At 39.3% G+C, this 20737-nt stretch overlaps 1 protein-coding gene across 10 annotated transcripts in view; it reads right to left on the minus strand.

Annotated features, from left to right (window-relative positions):
* Window positions 1-20737, minus strand: part of CSGALNACT1 (chondroitin sulfate N-acetylgalactosaminyltransferase 1) — a 400361-nt gene that overhangs the window by 171591 nt on the left and 208033 nt on the right. For 2 of the 10 annotated variants that reach the window (XM_027865514.1, XM_027865508.1), the window contains exon 5: window positions 19867-20094. The exons of the other annotated variants lie outside the window; for them this stretch is intronic. The gene's annotated coding sequence lies outside the window, so the exon portion shown is untranslated. The remainder of the gene's footprint in view (window positions 1-19866; window positions 20095-20737) is intronic. 10 annotated transcript variants of the gene reach the window in all.

The following is a 20737-nucleotide window of genomic DNA, read 5'->3' on the forward strand; positions in this document are numbered from 1 at the left end:
ATAGAAGCTAAAGACTTTATGAGACATCAAGAAAAATAAAACAAAACCAAAAGAATGAAAAAACAGAAGGATAATGTGAAATATCGGAAAAACAACTGACCTGGAAAATAAGACCTATGAGAGATAATTTAAGAATTATTGGACTACCTGAAAACCATGATCAAAAAAAGAACATAGACAACACCTTTCAAGAAATTATCAAGGAAAACTGCCCTATTTTTCCATAACCAGAGGGTAAAATAGAAATTGAAAGAATCTATCAATAACCTCCTGAAAGAGATCCCCAAATGAAAATTCCCAGGAATATTACAACCAAATTCCTGAACTCCCAGGTCAAGGAGAAAATATTACAAGCAGCCTAAAAGAAACAATTTAAATATCATGGGGCCACAATCAGGATAACACAAGATTTAGAAATTTCTACAATAAAGGATCAGAGAGCTTAGAATATGATATTCTGGAGGACAAAGGAGCTAGGATTACAACCAAGAATCACCTACTCAGCAAAACTGAGTATAAGCCTTCAGGGGGGGAAATGGATATTCAATGGAATAGAAGATTTTCAAGCATACTTGATGAAAAGACCAGAGCTGAATAGAAAATTTGACTTTCAAATACAAGACTCAAGACAGATAGATAGAGGGAGAAGAGGGGGATAATAGAATAAAGGGAGAGAAAGAGACAAGAGAGACAGAGACGGGGGGAGAGAGAGACAGAGAGAGACAAGAGAGAGACAGAGAGAGAGAGAAAGAGAGAGAATACCACAATATCATGGGGTTTATAACTAGAAGGGACCTTAGAAGCAAGTTACCCCAATTCCCTCATTTTACAGCTAAGAAAGTGAATTTCAGGGAGGCAAAGTAACGTACAGATTATAAGGGGTAGAGCTGAGAGAAAAACCTAGGTCTTTTGAATCCAAATACAGCATTTTTTCATTGAGGGACAGAGAGAGACACAGAGAGAGAGAGAGAGAGTTGTCATAGTTATATGTTTATATATAGTTATTTTTGCTAGTTATAGATGTTCAACACAAAGAAGGTACTTAAGAATGCTTATTAAATTGAACTGAACTGAAATCTGGTTCCATTAAGCCTGATTCCATACATACGTATGTATGTATTTCCAAACAATTTTAAGATTGTTTTAGCTTCCAGATATGCTATAAGCAACCTAAGAAGTCCTTTTCTTAATTTCAAACTTGATTTCCTATAGACTTGAGTTCGTTTTCACCCAACATCAATGAAGTTTAGTGTTTTCCCAGAAGCCTTGACTCCAGACAAAGCTGCTAAAATAAAGCATGTGAAAGCCCTCACATAGGTAGGAGAGTCTGGAGTTGTACTCCTAACAGCATGAAGCCACTGCCTCTGAATTCCAATCTCATATGAAAAAATGAAAGACAAACTGGTCCTGATCCACTGTGATTTTGGAAATAAAAATTTCTTGCATAAGGAAGTCTCTGACTTTTTTTTTCATCTTAGGCTACAGAGTTCTTTATCAAAAGGGGAGGAAAAAAACCTTCAAACAGAATAGACTGGACTGTGGAACCTTTCAAAGGAAGAAGTCTTGGTCTGCTTTCTAATACTCCCTCCTCCTACAGAGACAACCTGGCTCTCATCTCCCTGTAGTTATCACTTAAGGCTCAGCCCATTTTTGCAAACTGTTTATAATGAGAAAATATGAAATGCATGCCTGAAATAAAAGGGTAGCATTTCTTGGGTAAGTATTTCTTCCCAACTGTTATTGTTTTTTTCTAGTTGGGAAGATTACAGTGCCAAATATACATTCAGTCTCATTGTTCCAAGAGATAGAAGTAAGCTCCTTTTGCTAGTGGCAAAGCCAAAGTCCACTCCTTCTGCTGCTAATTTTATTATTTTTCCATTAGGGAGATGACTGTGACTTCACCTGGACTGTTTAGCCTGACATGAAATTTATGGCAAAAGGATGATTTGGTGGCCCAAGGGCACTGTGGTCAGACTCTCAATTTTGATTGAGCTGAATGAATCATGGGGCTATTCCCTGCCAGATGGGGCAGGAAGATAAAGCACAGAGAGGGACAACTGAAATCTGTGTTTCTACATTGGAGACAAGAATACTTTTTTCTTCCACTTACATCTTCAGTAAAATAGCATTTAATACTACCCCCTCCTTCTCTTCGCCTTTTAGGTACAATTTAAAGATGGACAAATGGGAGCAAATCAACCCAGGACACTTTTTATAACTAAAACTGACATTAAGCACAGATATTCAGATAAAAATGAAATATTAATGGGACAGATTCTTTTGATTTCATAATGATAAAGGAGAGGAATCCCGAAAAAGTTTCCCAACAATACTAGTAAAAATCCTTTAGGACTCAACTTGAAATGGAAAACCAAAATTTTTACTCCCTAGGAGTTCTTAATCTTTCTTTTGTCATGGGAAGAGGAAGGAAAGGAAACAAGCATTTATTAAACACTTACTGTGTGCCTGGCATTGTGCTAAGTTCTTTACAAATATTATCTCATTTGATCCTGATAACAAGCTTGGGAAGTAGGTAAACCCCTCTAATAAAGCCTGGATACCCTTTCTTAAAAAAATTATAAAGATATAAAATAAAACACTTAGGATGATAAAGGAAACCAATGATATTGAAATACAAATGTTAATTTTTTTTTAATGTTCATGAATTTCAGGTTAAGAACTCATTGCCTAGAAGAGAATAGAAGAGAGTATTTGACTATACATAAATGTGTGTAAGAACCTCTACCCTGAGGAAAGTGATTTTTGCTCTGATGGTGTTTGACCATCCTGCTAGTTGAAATTCTAGGGAAGCTGTTCCAAAAGAACTTTACCCAATTATTTATTTATTTGTCTTGTTTTTCAGTGCCCTCCTAGAATAATCTAAAACCCAGCCCAGTAATAGCCAAGCTGGAAGACCTCCAGGAATAAATCAATAAACTTCTGACAGGTAAATAGTCTAGCAAATGCTTTGGCTGAACTATGGTCTTTCATCAGGCCCCATCTTCACTGATCTGGCTTGAAAACTATAGATAAAAGTACTGCATTCCAGTTTTTAGACATGGCCAATGTCAAAATTGGTTTTGCTTGACTCTGCATATTTATTTGTTCCAAAGTTTTCCAAAAGGAGCTACCAGGAAAACATGGCAGAAGCTTGGCCATCCTTTTAGGATTTCCTTCTGTTACTATCATGGTTAGACCAACGTTAGCAAGTACGTAAGTTCTTCCACTCTTGGGACAGGTCTGGATCAGAGCAGAGACTACTCCCATGTCACTAAAGCTGAAAATTCCACACTACACAGAGACAAAGTTTTATAATGAGAAAAAGAAAGTGATGGTTCAAAGTGAGGCATGAGAGCCAACTTACCAAACCTAATCGAGTCAGACCAACCCATTGCAATAAGCTTTTTTTAAGCACCTACTATGTGCCAGGTCCTTTTCTAGAACCTAGGGATTAAAAAAAAATTAAAAAAGGAAAACAGTAACTGATCCCAAGAAGCCTGCAGCCTATAGGGGGTTAAAACATGTCCAGAGATTTAAAAAAAATAAAACAATTTTTGGGTTGGTGGTGGGGGCTGGTAAACTAACAAGAAGGAATCAGGAAAGGACTCTTGTAGCAAGTGACACAATATTCCTATTTGGCTCAGTTTCTAGATTGGCGGGTTGCCCCTGGGTCTGACTTCTCCTTCCCATGTTCCAGCATGGTGTGGGCAGGCCATGGTTGGGCCTGAGCAAGATGGTTAAGACCAGGTCACACCTTCTTTCCAGAACTGTCTGACCTTGTCTCTTACTGTTGTAAACAGGCATGGGCTGCCTGTGCACTAGTTTAAATGCATGATATACCTAATACAGGTATTTTTAAATCAAACTAAATTGAGGGCTAAGATGGTGGAAAGGGTACCCATCACCTTTAAGAAGCCTAAATAAAGAGAAGTGGAGCCTTCAGGACCACTTCTGAGGGCAGAGAAAGGGTATTCATTCTAGAATGACAGTTAAAAACTCACATTTCCAAAGCTGGGATATGACTCCAATGAGAATGCATCTAAAATGCCGAATGAGTAGTGCATCTGAATGATATCTCCCACCAGTAGCCAGAGACTAATCATTGAAAGAAGATGAGGCAATTTGCCATTTTCATTAAAACTGGATTTTACCAACAGGGAAGAAGAGTCAGGCCAGGCAACTTCCAAAGTTCCACTGGCTCTACTCCAACAGATCAACTTCCTTTGAATCTTCCAGGATACTTTAAGTTACTACATGTCTATATATAGTTTAATATCCACACATCTCAATGTCAAGCCTCAACCCAACAACTTAACCTGTCAGTCCCAAACTATAACCCATGCCAAACTCATAAATTCATCATTTTTATGAGCAATTTTTATAAGCTAATGGTGATGGCTCTTTCCAGTTAAATCTTTGAAAAGCCATTTTATGGAATATAATTTTGTTTTAAAGAACAAAGGTCTCATGATGGAGTCTAGCCAGAGTCTGAAGATCAAAATTGCTAACCGCAGAGCAGACCATAACCATAAACTGGGATACCAGAGGATGAAAAGTTTGGCCCAAGCAGCTTAAAAAGTCAGTGTAGGAATTGAAATCTGCACCAGTGGAAATAGCCCTCGACACTAATGTAACCACAGATTTTGTTGTTGTTGTTGTTTTTGAAGTAATGGAGTAACTCATCAATGTTTGGCACCTAAACATTTTACAAAGCACATTTTCATATTATCACATAGTGAGCTCTTTGGAAACATAATATCATCACAGTATGACACAGCAGATAGATCACTGGACTTGGAGTCAGGAAGACTTGGGTTCAAATCCTACCTACTTCAATCACTTACTAGATTGGGTAAGGGATTTAACGTCTCTGAGCCTCAGTTTCCCCACCTACCGGCAGTTAGATTGCACAGTGGATAGGGGCTAGACCTAAAGTCAGGAAGATGTGAGTTCAAATTTGACACATACTAGTTTCATGAGCCTAGGCAAGGCTTTGTCTGCCTCAATTCCTTCACTTATAAAATGAAGATAACAATAGCACCTACCTTCCAGGATTTTTGTGAAAATAAAAAGAGATCATAAATGTAAAGCCCTTTGCAAACCCTAAAGTATTAATAAAACACTTTGCAAACCTTATATTGCTACACAAATGTCAGTGATCATTATTGTTGTCAACTAAGGCACCACTTTCCTCATCCTTAATACACTAGAAGGATCAGAATTTAAGAATATCTTAAAGGACCAACTTGTGTCAATTGACATAGTGCATTTTTAAAAAATCTATATTGTGAGGGACTGTCTGATGTTGGCAGCTACCAGGTTGGGCACTGTGGCAAGAGTAGGGTAAGATCTGGGTATTTTGGAAGTCGAGACAGGGACTGTGGTAGGCAGAGTCGTGTGCACTGGGATGGGCTGGATACGGAGAAGCCCTGAGGCAATTGGGCAGTGCTCTGTGACATAAGCTGGGTACAAGGAAGTAGCCGAGCCTGAGCTCCTGAGGCAAGGGGCGGTGCCACGTGGGAGTGGGATGGCAGAGGACTGAGTTCCCTCTGCTAGTCCCCTCCCTATATGCAACGTCATCCCCAGATGCCTCTTGTGACTTTCCTGACTTCCTGGGTCCCTTTGTGCAGCACTGACCCAGTCCCCTCCTGAGTCTGACTTTCTAGGTCACGTACTCTTGTCCATGCGTCAATCCCAGATGCCTCCTTCCTGTATCCAATCCTAGCCTCCTACGTCACTCCCTCCCCCTTGGTGTGCTAAACTCAGACAGCCCCTTCCGGTATCTGACCCTACAATCATTGGCTAGTAGCGGGCTGGGGAGGAGGGGCTAGGTAGGTACTTAGGAACAAGCGTGGTCAGATCACACGTGCGCTCTCCCCTGGCTCCTGCCCTGTTGCTCTGGCCTTGCTGCTTGGGCTTGCTATGATGGTTTGCTGTGTTGGCCTCTGAATAAAGCTCTGGTGTTGGTGCCTCCCGATGGCTCGTCTCTGTGTGGTGATCCGGCTCAGAACCAAAGACCCAGGCGTGGGTAAGACTCTGGTAGTGTACTTCTTTTAAGAGAAGTAGGTACTGGCGCACGACTGGCAGAAGGTCTGCGTGCGGCCCATATACTATATGGCAAAGAAAATATAGATAGGGTGAAAATTTTTATTTCAAATTTGATTTCAAGTAAAATTATAATAAAAATTTTGCATCAGTATTAATGTTAAAATGAAAGAGTTAGATGACTTCTAAATTTCCTTCAAGCTCTACTGGTCTATGTGTCTTATAAGAGTACTCTATCCAGTTCTATGCTTCAAGGAACAATAATGCTAAGAGGTCAAAAATGATGAAGTCTCAAGGGATATAGCTAAAAATATAACATGAGATCTGAGGAAAAAGGCTTATGAATGAAAAGAATAGTAGTCAAGAACATAAAGGAATGTTAAAAGTAGAGAGGGGATGGTAGGAGGCGGCTATGGAGGAGGCATACATAGCAGATAGAGCACTTGGTCTGGAGTCAGGAAGAACTGTGTTCAAATCTAGCCTTGGAAATTTACCAACTGTGCCACCTTGGGCAAATCATGCACTGCTTGCCTCAGTTTCTGCAACTGTAAAATGGGGATAACAACAGCACCTACCTCACAGGTTGTTGTGAGGATCAAATGAGATGATATTTATAAAGCACTAAGCAGAGTGCCTTACACAGAGTAGATGCTATAGAAATACTTATTCCTTTCCCTGCATTCCCACTTGGAGTAAACAAAGGAATACAGATTTAAATTATTATAACATGAGGAGGCAGTAAGAACTTACTCTCTTAAGTGAAGTCTACTCAATGGACACTGTGGCAAGAATGGTTTTCCTCGTGGTGGCAAGAACCTAAATTAGAAGACCTCTAGATACTGCTTTATACGCTATGATCCTGTACCTCAGGACAAGATTATGTGGCTCATAAATATGTGGTGCTTAAGAAGGGGAAAAGTATGACGGAATGAGGAAGATCGTTTCTAATATTTTCCAAGATCAATTTAAGTGGATGTTCTACATTTGCTTGTTACTAAGATTTTCAACCAAATTCAAAAATTATCTTTTTTCTTGATCAGCTGAATAGACACAATCATGTATGCACATGAATAAATGAATGAATTAAAAAAATATTTAGGGCTTAAAATGTGCAGGATACTATGTAAGCACTGGGGACTCAAATACAAATGAGAGACTGTTCCTACCCTCAAGGAATGTGCATTCTAAAGGGAAGACAACACATACAAGTGTAGTGGTGGCCAAGAAAAGGTGTTTGAGTGTGGGAAATTACAGTGATGGTGAGCTATAGGACAGACAAGTGGAATGTTCTTTCCAGAAATAATGGTAGTATTGATTTGATGACTGTTGTCAGAATAAGATGTAGAGGGGCAGCTAGGTTTCACAGTGGATAGAGCACTGGCCCTGGAGTCTGAGTTCAAATCCTGCCTCAGACACTTATTAGCTGTGTGACCCTAGGCAAGTCACTTAAACTTGATTGCCTCAAAAAAATGAAGAAAGGGCAAGGTTGCCTGGGGAAGTATATGTATGCAATATCATGCCAAGAAGATGGTTGGGGCAAACGTGAATAGGAGTCTGGGGCCAGCTATATCATAGGGTACATGAGCTCATGTACTTACTAACCAGGAGAACTCAGCTCCAGGGGATGAGTTCCAAAGCTGAGCAGCATAAGTCCTCCAGAGCACAGTCTCTGGAGGTCAGGTTTGGAAGGCATTCTAGCAGCAGCAGCAAAGGCAGGGCTGCATGACAAGAAGACAGCCTCAGTGAAGTATGCTCTACAGAATATCAAACACAACTACATTCAGCCCAGAATACTATGCTTTAAAATGGCACTTTGCAAAATTAAGATCTACTTTATTATAATTTTTTTAAAATCCTCTTTGTTTTATGTGATTAAAAAAAATCTAGAGTCTATTTTATGACAAAGATACTTGGAATATGGTTGGAGTAGAGATTGGGGAATGAGTAAAGGAGTCCTGTAAGCTCTGGTGAATTATATAGTATTTCAAAAGAAATGTCATTTAATTAGTTTATAATATATCCCACAGTAGAAGGTGAATGATACATGGATATTCATAAGGAATAGAAGGTAATTCAATGAAAAAATTAATTCACAACAGACCTATTTCTCTTAATGATATACCATAATCATAAACTTAGAGATCTTTGATTATGTCAGTTATTTTGAACTTTTTACTCAGCAAATTTTAGATCAGTGGGGTATGACATAATGAGGTTTTACTGTTTAATGTGACTTGTTCCCTCTATTATAAAATGCGAGTTATATGCGGAAATCCCTGTACACTAACAAGAGATTAGACCTGTTAGCAGCAGCAGTCAGGAGAAGCATTAGATGCTAGCACCAAGCGGGCTGAGAGAATGAGCAGTTTGCAGGCACTAGCTACCTGGTGATGCCAGGCTGCAGGGGTGGCAATTAGCTCCTGGCATTATTAGATTTGCCAAAGTCATGCTGCAGTGGCAGTGCAGTGCTGTGTGAGCACAAGCAGCAGCAGGAAGGGGCTTCCCATATCAGTGTGCTGGTGCGCTAACAGCTGTCCTGGGAGATCCGAGGGCTGCTCCTCATGTCTAAGGTCTCTCTAGTTCTCAGCTGTGTCTCTCAGTTCAAGAGAATGCTTAGGACAAGGCTCCTTAGCCATTTTTGTGGCATGGAGCCCTTGGGTCATTGGGTACCCCACAGCCATTCTAATGAAGCCTTTGGACCCCTTCGCGGAATACTGATTTTAAATGCATGAAATACATTGACTTACAAATAAAACTAATTATATTGAAATATAGTTGTCAAATATTTTTTAAAGAAAACTCCCAAGGAAACAGGAAAAGATGTTCCGTGGGTGACAGGGAGACGACTAACACGTGGTTAGGGACATGCAGATACCAAGAGAACTGATCAGTAACCTTAGATGCAGCTTCCTGTGATATGTCTGGTGGTCCTCAAAGTCTTGTCCTCTCCTCGAGAATGCACCTTGGCATTTGAAAACTATGTTGCATGTTTTCTTAATATTCATGATTATTACACCTTATGTGTTGACATAGTAAGACCTGGGTTCAAAACCTACCTTGATCACTTTCTATCCATATAAGAGGTAGGAAAAAAGCAGAGTACAGAGCCACCTCTAGGGCCTATGTATTTTGTTCAAGGTCTTTAGCTCAACTCTCTTTACCTTTCTTGTCTTCCTATCTTGTACCTAAAGATTGAGCAGAGGACCATACAGCTTTTATTTCCCCCATTCAGCTACCTCGAGCACCCAGCCAGCTACTGGTCAGGCCTTGGTCCCTCTTTGCAGAGCTGATCAAAGGGAAAACAGGAAGATGGTAAACATGAGTACAGTGGTGAGTGATAGTGGTGAGTGGCTGGGTCCTCAGGTCCATGGCCAGGATATGCTGAAAATCCAGCCACTGAGCACTGCATCCATCACCTCTGTTCCCCATCACTGCCCTTCCTGCTGATAATGTGGTAGTATTCAAAAGCATGCATGCTAGACTGAATTTGTAGTTGCAGTATTCTACTGGGGCTCCAACATATCTGATTCCAGTAAAACTAAAGCAAATCAGCAAATGTCTGTTGTGTCACTACTAGAAAGACTCCCCTGCCCTTAAGAGCTTACAATCTAGATGGAGCAAAAAGAAGTTAAATAACATGAGTTAGAAAGCAATACAATACAAAATGGTCAGTACAGATGATAAACAATAGAGGAATTCCAAGGAAAAAGGGACCACGGGAGGCTCTGGTGGGATAGGTGAGGCTTGACTACAACAAACCTTTATTAAGTAAGCTCTCACTCTGAACAGGCACTGTGCTGGTAGCACAAGGGATCGAGATCCAGTCTCAATCCTGGATCTGTGATTTCATTGGTCTAGAAAAGTCCAAGGTGAAGAAATTCCCTCTACCAGTATAGGTCAGACTTCCCCTGCAACTTGGTCTTAGAGAGACGCCTAGAGGACTGAGAGATGATTTGCCCAGATGCATTACAGGCAGGACTTGAATTCAGATCTTCCTGGCTCCAAGGCTAACTTTCTATCTACTATACCACTGCTGTCCAACTTAAACAGAAATGGATTCTTATGGGCCTATGATTACTTTGTAAACCACAAATTAACATTATCTTTTTTGGTTTTTTATTTTTTTCCAATTACATTGTAGTCTGGTTCCTGCTATACAGAGAGTTTTGTTCTGTTTTGTTTGGGGAGGGGGGAAGTGAAAAGGACTTTGAGAAATAAATAGTACCAAGGATAAACTGCAAAAACAAATACTTAACTGAATTCAGCCTATGTGCAAGGTATTGTAAGGCACTGAAATGAATACAAAAGGAGCATAAGATATGGATCATTCCAACAAGGGATGGGAAGATGGCACACAAACATTAAACGATAACTAACATTACAGATCTGCAGAATGACTGGTTGGTAAAGAGAAAAATTATTATAAAACCATGGGAGGGAAAAATTACTCTGATCTGGGTAAAAAAAGGCTGCACAAAAGTAGAAATTGGCAAAGAAAATTATTATAGTTCATAATAGAACTTTCCAAGGTTTCCAGTTTTCACACACCTAAAGTGCTCTATCCTGAATGAATACCTATTACATGCCAAGTACTGTGCTAAGCACTGGGGATACATAGAAAGGGAAAAGCCATCCCTGCCTTCAAGCAGCTTACATTCTAATGGGGGTGGTATTTAAATAACTAATACACAGAAGACAGTATACAGATTGGATAATCTCAGAGGGCAAAGCAATAACATTAAGGTGAACTGCATATAGCTTCTTGAAGAAGGAGGTACCTTATCTGGTACCTGCAGGAAAATAGGACGTGGAGAGGAGGAAGGGGAGAGAATTCCAGGCACTGGGGACAGCCAGGGGGAAATGCCCAGAATTGCGAAATGTAGTGCCCAGTGGGAAAAACAGCAAGGAGACTAGTGTCCCTGGATCTCAGAGTATGTGGGAGAGTAGGGGAGAGTAAGGTATAAGAAGACTGGGGAGGTAGAAATGGGCCAGGTTATGAAAGGCTTTAAAAGCTTTAAAAGCCATAGCTATCATATACAGTATTTATGTAATAAATGCATCAGTGAGTTACAAAACAGTGCTTTAGAAACTCTGAGGAAGATCATTAACAATTTCTTTTAGAACTTCAACAAACATTTATTAATCACCTACTACATGCTAACTGTGCACTGGTCTGTGCCAACCAAGGTGATGAAGGCAAGTCTGCTAGGAGAGAAGGCACTTGAGTTAATCTCTAGAGGATAGGGAAGAGTTCCATAGGCAGTATCTTACTGCATTGCTAGCCAGTAGTAAAAACATCCAATTAAGGGTTATTATTTGTATTACATATGTGTTTATGTACAATTATTTATATCAGTCCATCAACTTCTTAATTTTAATGCCTTCCCTTTGAAATTATCTCCAATTTATCTTGTTTGTACATAGTTGTTTGCATTTTCTCTCTTCCATTAGATTGTGAGTTCCTTGACAGCGGGGATTTTTTTTTCCCTTTCTGCTTAGCACAATGTCTAGCACATAATAGGAGCCCATAGACTTGGTGTCTTATTCCACACACACACCCCCATTGGGATGTAAGCTTTTTAAAGACAAGGACAATGTATTAGTAAACTATGTATCTCTCTTCCCACCCACCACAGCCTATTTCAATGGTTGGCAAACATTAGGCACTTAATAAATGTTTGCTGAACACTTTATGTCAATGAAGATTTAAAAATAGTCACCTGAACAACGCCAAGAGAGGGGCACTCAGGTGCACCTGAAGTGAGAGGAGAGGAACTGGCCCACTTTGTCCAGTGACCTAGCATCACAGGAATTTTCCCAGCCTGTTTTGTAGGGGGGAAAACCTGCATTTAGCCTGCTAAAACACATTTCCACTGTCTTATCTTTGGGAATTGAGCAGCTCTGCATGTTCATTCCCCTAGTAACAAAGCAACCAGGAAGAGATCTAATGAGTAAAATTTCCATCTCTGTTTGCCACTGGAGTTCCATTTTAATCACAGTCATCTGGAAGGTGTTTCATGTCATTTCCCAAAGATGAACCACAATAGCTACATGGATGCAATACTAAGTGTAGACAAAATTACCCAAGAATACACCAAATGGAGATGAGCTCTTTACTTTTAATGTCATTTTAATGCACCTAATGCTTTCTCTTCTTTCCTTTCCTTTAAAGGAAAAATCCCAAAGGTCAAGTGTCATAAATCCAAACCAATAGATCTGCCTTTTGGCACCAATTCAGGGCAGGAAGCCATGTCAATATTAAGTGCCACTATCCCCAGAGCAGCTGAGAATGCTGACCAAGAATCATTTGCTAGAAAAGCTAATGATCTGCTACAATAAAAACTCTGCATTATTGGGACTGTTCTATACGGGTGCTTTTTATTTACTGCAAGCTAGCATCAACCAATTAATTTTTTCTGAGTGATTTCTTTAGCCCCCATAAAAGTCTCACTCTGGTACCTCATTTTGGCATGGAGTTAACACTGGGTTCTTGAAACAGAAGTTCTGCCTGGCTCTACCAAGCTGGAAAAGTTTCACCCACCAGGCTGAATGACAAGCTATGTGTCTGTTGTTGGTAAAGAGGGAGAGGTTAATCACCAGAAGGTTGGCCACAAAGTGACTAATCACTTTCCCCATGGTGAAACATGAAAATCTGAATGTGCCAAAGGGCCATCAGTCCTGTATTCTCCGATGGAAAAAGAGTGGCAGAAGAGGGAAAGAAGATGTTGTCACCCTTCTTAAACCATCTAGAAACATTCATTTCACTGTCATTGGTTAGTATTAAATTTTTGTCCAGGGACCCATGATTTCCTCCAATGGGAGACATAAACTATATCTAGATTGATAGTTTTGTCAAAAATGAAAACTCTTCTGATTAGTTCTTCTTCTAAAGAAGCTGCAGATAAATGAAAGAAAAGCCACAAGTTTTCCTTGGAGGAGTGAACAGAGCAACTGGTAAAAATGTTTCACCACGCACCCTTGGGCAGCCAGGTGGCACACTGGATAGAGCACCAGGCCAGGACTCGGGAAGACCCAAGTTCAAATGTAACCTCAGACACTTACTAACTATGCAACCCTTAGGTCACTTAACCTCTGCTTGCCTCAGTTTCCTCAAGTATAAAATGAGGATAATAACAGTACCTGTCTTGGAGAGTTGTTCTGAGGATCAAATGAGATTATATTTGTACAGCACTCAGTACAGTGCCAGGCACATAGTAGGTACTATATAAATGCTTATTCCCTTCCCTTTCCTCTTCCGAGAAGCAAGAAGAAACGCTTCATGGGATATTAGATAATTGGTCATCTTACCTTGCAACACAGAATAAGCGTAAACAAAAATACCAACATGAAGGCTACAGTTCATATGGCAAACATCACCGATGAGGATGAAGATACAGATAAATTATAGTAGAGGCAGCTAGGCAGTACAGCAGATGGTGCTAGACTTGCAATCAGGAAGATCTGAGTTCAAATCCTGCCTCCAAGACTTGGTGCTGTGTGACCCTGGACAAGTTAATTAACCTTTCAATCTCAGCTTCCTCATTAGTAAAATGGAGATAATGATAATAATAGTGATTCTCAAAGGGGTGTTGTGAGGATCAAATTATTTAACATAACCTTTGAAAACCCTGAACTGCTGCATAAACACTAGTTATTTTTATTTTATGAAGAACTTAACAAGACTGTCTAAATTAAGCCAATCCGTAGGTAGGATACTGAAATTGGGAGTTACTGCAGAACCATTCGAATTTCATTCTCCACACAAAGACACAGTGAAGAAGTGGCATTTAAAAAGATGAATTTGGAAAGAACAGATCAACCTAACCAAATACATAAATGCATGCAGAATAAATCTATGTTGGATAAGATACATCTTAAAGCCACTTAAAGATTGATTTTTAGGCTCTTTCTAAAAGGAGAAGCTTCCAAAAGAATGGGAAAAGGTCATAAAGTCCTGGACTTGGAATAAACAGGCTTGGTTTTGACTCCCACTTCCAACACTTATTTGTTCACTGGCAGGTCACAATCCCCCAGTTTTCTGAATTGCTGAATGGTTATAATAATACTCGTGTTACAATTTCTCAGTGCTTGTCCAATCTTAAAGCACTATATAAATAGGAGTTATAGTTATGATAAATACATCAAAGATACCCTTGATGAATAGTCAAAAAGGAATAAGAAGGCTTTTGTGGATGATTTTCTATGGTCAATCATATCTTTATGGTCAAACAATTAAGAGGTATAGAGAACATAAGCCCCTGCTCCTGTTAATTGATTTCTTAAAGCACTGGACACGGTAAAATAAAATGCAGTTTTGGAGGTTCCATTCAGCAGAGTACTTCTTTTGTATGATTCTCTGGATAGTGACATCAACTGAAGTGTAAAACAGTATATTTATATATAAACATATATATATAATATATATATAGTAACATCCAAGGTACTCAGAATTGTTGCAGAGGATCCTTATGCAAAGCCCAACATAAGAAAGATTTTCATCTATTGCAAAGACTTCCGAATTTCTTCAAAGATGAAATTAGACTAATTGCATCACAGAATAACAATGTCTCCTCCTTAAAACCCACAGTAATACAAAGAAATTGTCTAACCATTCATATGAGAAAAACAACATGGATGAAAATATACAGGCCAGCTTTTGACATGAAGTTGAATGGGCAGTCCCCTGATTTGTCTTTACATGTACGTACATACACACATACACACACACACACACACACACACACACACACACATAAATAAATAAAAGTTGGTTGGTTGGTTGTTGTCCTTCATTCTCAAAGAGGACCAAAATAACATCACTTTGTTGGAGTCAAGTTACAGTGTGCCCAACTATGGCTGATTAGACCAATATGAGCTTGGAAGGCTTTACCATGGTTCGGGGAGAAAAAGTCCACATGAACATTTGGAGTAGAGAGGTTTCTAAATTTGTGCGTTTCACATTTCTTTTGAGCTACTGCAATTCTGCTTCATTCATAGAGCACAGTGCCTTCTTTGATGAGGGCACACCACACTGGGTGGTCCTGTGCCAGTGTCTCCCAAGACACTCAATCAATTCCAAAGTTCTTCAGAGAGACCTTGAGAGTGTCCTTGTATCACCTCTTCTGACTTCCATGTGATCACCTGCCTTGTGTGAGTTCTCCAAAAGATAATCTTTCAGGCAAACGTACTCTTGGCATTCAAACAATGTGGCCAATCCATCAGAGTTGTGCTCTCTGCAATAGAGTTTGAATGCTTGGCAGTTTCGTTCAAGAAAGGACCTCAGTGTCCAGTACCTTATCTTGACAGGTGATCTTCAGAATCTTCCTAAGACAATTCAGACGGAAGCAATTCACTTTCCTCACATGGAACTGGTATACTTTCCAGTTTTCACAGGCATACAACAATGAGGTCAGCACAGAGGCTCTGTAGATCTTCAGTTTGGTAGGCACCCTAATACCTCTTCTCTCCCACACTTTCCTTCCAAGCCTCCCAAACACTGAGCTAGCTCTGGCAATGCATGCATCAACCTCATCATATATGTATACATCCCTGGAAAGTATACTGCCAAAGTAAGTAAACTCACTCACAGTATTCAATATTTCTCCATTCGCTGAAATCGATGGTTCCATGTATGGATGATGCGGTGCTGGCTGGAGAAACTGTGTTTTCTTATTATTAATTGTTAAGCTAAAATTAGCACAAGAAGCAGAGAATGGATTCATATTTTGTTGCATCTCAGCCTCAGAGGCTGCATTGAGTGCACAATCATCTGCAAACAAAAAAATCATGCACCAACCCTATCTCCATTTTTGTCTTGGCTTGTAACCTTTTCAAGATAAATAATTTACCATCAGTGTGGTAGCTGACCTAAATATAAAAGTATGGATATCTTGAACAGGCACTACAGAGGGATAAGGAGCTGGGACCAGAATTGCTGAGGATGAGATCAGGCTGGGTGGCATCTGAGAGAGTATGCAGTATTTTCAATAAGTCCCAACAGCTCACTCTTACAAAAGTCAATCTCTTTAACATCAATATTCTCCAACTGATATCATATGGCTGGAAATCACAGAACACTATGGTCCCCAAAAAATCAAAATAACAAACAACTAAGAGGCAATACAAAAACATATGGTGGTGTCAAGTACTTTGCAGCATGACACCAGCAATGGCTTATTTGGGAGACATGGTCTAAAAGACACTGTCAAGAATATACAAGACTAGAGAAGAAGTGAGCCAGCCATCAAACACGAATGAGAGGCAACAGATAGACAGACTAAGAAATACAAAGACAACTCCCAGATATAAAAACAATTAGCGAAAGACTGGGGAAGACATTCCATTCCATTCACAGAACAGAATGAGATATTCCATTCCATTCAACAATCATTTATTAAGTGTCTATTAGGCATCAGGTATTATGCTGGGTTCTTGCTTTGCAAAATCAAAAGTAACACAAGAGGGGCACTTAGGTGGTACAGTGCATACAGCACCGACCTGAGTTCAAATGTGACCTCAAACACATAACATTCACTAGCTTTCTGGGCAAGTCACCTAACCCAAACTGTCTCACCAAAACAACAACAACAACAACAAAAGTAACACAATATGAGAATGTGTGCAGGGATTGTAACATCAGTGCAGAAAGTGGTCACACCAGTGAAATCATAGATCCATCAGAGTATTAATTTCTTTGGTCCAAACATCTGGACTGTATTATAGTCATGTAGGCTATATTAATATATCACTTATTCTCAAGGTAAATCTGACCTTAGAAAATACTGATTTTTAAACTGTTCTAGAGATCAAGCAGCACTCATTTATTAAATGCCTACTATGTGCCATGCACTTCACTCTGGGTAAGCAAATATAAAAAAATCAAATAATCCCTCCTCTCAAGGTGATTACATTCTATTTGGGGAGACAACATGTATATATGTTAGCATTTATATAATAAATATGTAAAGAAAATACACACAAATATAAGATAGAAAGACAAGGCACTAGAAGTTGGGAGGAGTAGGATAAGCTTCATCTAGAAGATGGTACTTGAGGTCATTGCGTCTTGTAGGAAGAGAGGAATTCCAAGAAGTATTGGTGAAGGGGGAATACATTCCATCAGAATCGGTAATTAAGAGGTCATCAGTAACTTTGGAAAGAGCAGTTTCAGTTGAATGACTAGAAGCCAGACTGCAAAAGGCTGAGGAGTGAGTGAAAGGAAATGTAAAGGCAATGAATAAAGACAGCTCTTTCTAGGAGTCTAAGTGAAAAAGTGAGAAAAGATCAAGGATAATGGTTTGAGGAGCTTAAAGGGTCTAATGAAGATTTGTTTTGTTTTGTTTTGTTTTTAAGATAAAGAAGATTTGGATATGTTTGAAAGCAGTACAGAAAAAAATAAAGAGCTTACATTCTAAAAGACACATAGAGAAATGGTGGCCAGGAAAGAGCGATTTGGCATAAGAATACATAGGGATGATGAGTGGAGTCATAGGGCAATTGATTGATGGTCCTTTTTCCAGGAATGGTAGTATTGATTTGATTATTGATCTCTGAGCTACAAAAGGGGACAGGAGGAAGCGTGGGAGAGAAAAACACAGCTGTAGGGCAGGAAGATAGACAGGAACATGGTGGGTCTTGGGCTACACATGATGAACAGTCATCAATCAGAAGTCCAGGGTCCCAGAGCAAGAACTACTTCATCTTTGGAGGCAGAGGTCAGAGCACAACAGATGTCAGGAAAATGGCCAAAGAGCTATTAACATGGCCAACAACACCTTGCATCAGAATAACACCCCTAGTCTTGAAGTCAAAAGGCCTCAGTTCACATTCTGACTCTGCTACTCACTTAACCTGAACATGTTACTTAAGCTCTGTCAGTTGTATATTTCTTTTGGAACACAAAGGAATTAAACAGGGTTTATATACTTGTACTCTAGCTCACAGGGTTGCTTGACAAGGTGCTTTGTAAACCTTGAAAGTATAATATAAATGTAAATCACCATTATTATTAGGTAATTTGATCTCTATAGGCTTTTTTATTTTAAATTGTATCATATTTATCTTTTCTAAATCTACTATCAACAAATTTCTACAAATGTCTGATAATGATGTCTTGCAATCTCAAAACTCTTATATTTTCATTTGTTTTCCCTTAATCCTGCTTTTTTCCCTATAGGTAGGTCAGTTCTCCTGACTTACACACACACATACATTTATCTGCCTCTTTACCATCCCTAAAATTGTGATCATCCACTCTTCCTTTCTGCTATATCCTCTTCATAACTCTCTATAAACACATCACAATGGTTAGTTTTTCTTTTCTCCATAATTTTGGCTGGTTGGTTACAAAACTTTTTTTTTCCTATGGTGAGTTTAAAGATTGAAGTTGATGAAAATAATAGTAGCTCACATTTAAAGAGAGATTTAAAGTTTACCAGGTTCTTTACAAGGATCTTATACTCATGGTAGTATGCAGGTTTCAAAGTGTGTTTACTTAACACTCAAATGATCATAGATTCAAAATTGGAAGGGACATTAGAGGCAATTTACTCAACTCCCTCATTTTACAGATGAAGAGCAAAGACCCAGCTGGGTTAAGTGACTTGCCCCAGGTTACTCGGGTCCTGAGTGTCAGGGCTGCGATCTAAATCCAGATCCCTCTCATTCCAAATGAGTACTCTTTCCATTGTACCACACTACCTCCCCTGCCTCCACTGATTCATCTGATTCTCACATCAACCCTGTGAATTACTCTGGGCAGATATTATTACCCCTACTGTATAAAACTTCTACCCTTATCCTCCTGCAAATGAGACATTCTCATATGTTTTAACACCACATCATGATTTTGCAATCTCATGGTAGATGCAAACATTTCTTGATGTAATACTTTCCTGTTTTTCCCTTTTAAGAAACCATTCAATCACTGTTTAGTAATGTTAGCAGTCTCTAATGAACTCCCTTTTCCTCTTAAAGTGTAATAAAAATATGTATAGCTTTCAAGACAGATTTTGCTGATATATTTTGTTTCTACATTGCCTAGACTTTCCCCTTTATTCCTTTTCTCTCCCCAGTTCCAGAAAGTCATCCCTTACAACAAAGAATTTAAAACATTTTGGTAGTGCCATTTTGATAGTGCTTGATAGTTTTCAAGTGCTTCTACATATAGCTTTTGATGATTCTCACAATGTAACAAGCAAGCACTTGTTATACACCTACTAGGTGCAAGGCACTGTGCTAGATAGTAAGAATACAACGACAAAACCAAAAAAGAATCTTCCCTTTACAACAATGCTGCTTGATGGCATTGAGAAGTGGGCCACCTTTGCAATAAACTGAAAAGCAGCCTGATAAAGTGGGAATTTGGAATCAAAGGACCTACATTCAAGTTATTTGACCTCTCTGGGGCTTAGTTTCTTCAACTATAAAATTCAGGGGTTGGATTAGACAGCCGCTAAGGTCCTTTCCAGCTCTAAATTCATGATTTTATGAACTCATACTTACAGAGATTTGCAAAGCATTTTCCACTGCCCTTAAACAAAACAGGATTCTGAAGATAAGGAAACTGAGGCTCTGAGGAATGAAATTACTTAGCCATGGTTAGTCAATTACAGAGAGATTTCATGCCTTACATCCCTGAGAGCAGAGACGGTATAATTTTTAATCTTTTTATTCTAGCACCTGGCCAAGTACCTTGCTCAGAGCAGGTGCTAATAGGAAAAGGTTGTTATTAGGTGGCCTCTAAGGTCCTTTACAAATATAGGATTCTATCATTTGAAGCAGCAGACTTGGGACTAAAAACTCAGTCTTCTGGCTACTTACCTAGTATTCTTTCTACACAATCACTCTGCGAATTCTCTCTATTTCACTGGGTTGGACATTTCACATTTCACCCATATGCCATTGAAAAGAGCAGCCAGAGGCCTGAGCAAGTAAGGAACTGTCAGGAGAGGTAGCAAACTCAGCAACGAGGTCTTCCAGCTGAGGAGCAATGCCTGTCTTTCACAATTGGGTTTTGCCATTCTGTTAAATCAGAATTCTGCTTTGCTCCTTAAAAAATAAAGTTGGGGAGAGAAGAGAAAAGAGTCCTGAATGATTTAAGTTAGAATAGCAGAAATATTCTGATGAAATACAGTTGATTTGCTTTCAAACAGAATGAATTAATAGATAATTAGGCACAAATAAGCAAAATAAGTGAGTCTCTTAAAAAAAATAAATCTTGAGGGGCTATGTTAATATGAGCAATCATCATAATTTTCCCAGATGGCCAACATTTCATAATATTATACCATAAATATAAAAGTCCCTTAACAGCTAAGAATTTGGTGGACTCATTAGCAAAATGTCCTTTCGACTTATGAAGGCAATACAAAGATAGGGACCAGACTTCTGTCATTTCATTGGTATAAAAGAACTCCAATAGGGCAGCTAGGTGGCACAGTGGATAGACCTCTGGCCTTGGAGTCAGAAGGACCTGAGTTCAAATCCAGCCTCAGACACTTGACACTTACTAGCTGTGTGACCCTGGGCAAGTCACTTGACCCCAAATGCCTCACCAAAAAACGAAGAAAAAAAAAGAACTCCAAGATAAGGAAATTTCCTCTACTGAAGTAGGTTAGCACTTTCTCTGAAATGTATAGTCTCAGAGAGTTGCTGAGGGCACTGTGGGATTAAGTGCCTTGTCTAGGGCCAC

The sequence above is a fragment of the Vombatus ursinus genome, unplaced genomic scaffold (genome assembly GCF_900497805.2).
Source record: "Vombatus ursinus unplaced genomic scaffold, bare-nosed wombat genome assembly UNPS02014778.1, whole genome shotgun sequence".
Classification (NCBI taxonomy): domain Eukaryota; kingdom Metazoa; phylum Chordata; class Mammalia; order Diprotodontia; family Vombatidae; genus Vombatus; species Vombatus ursinus.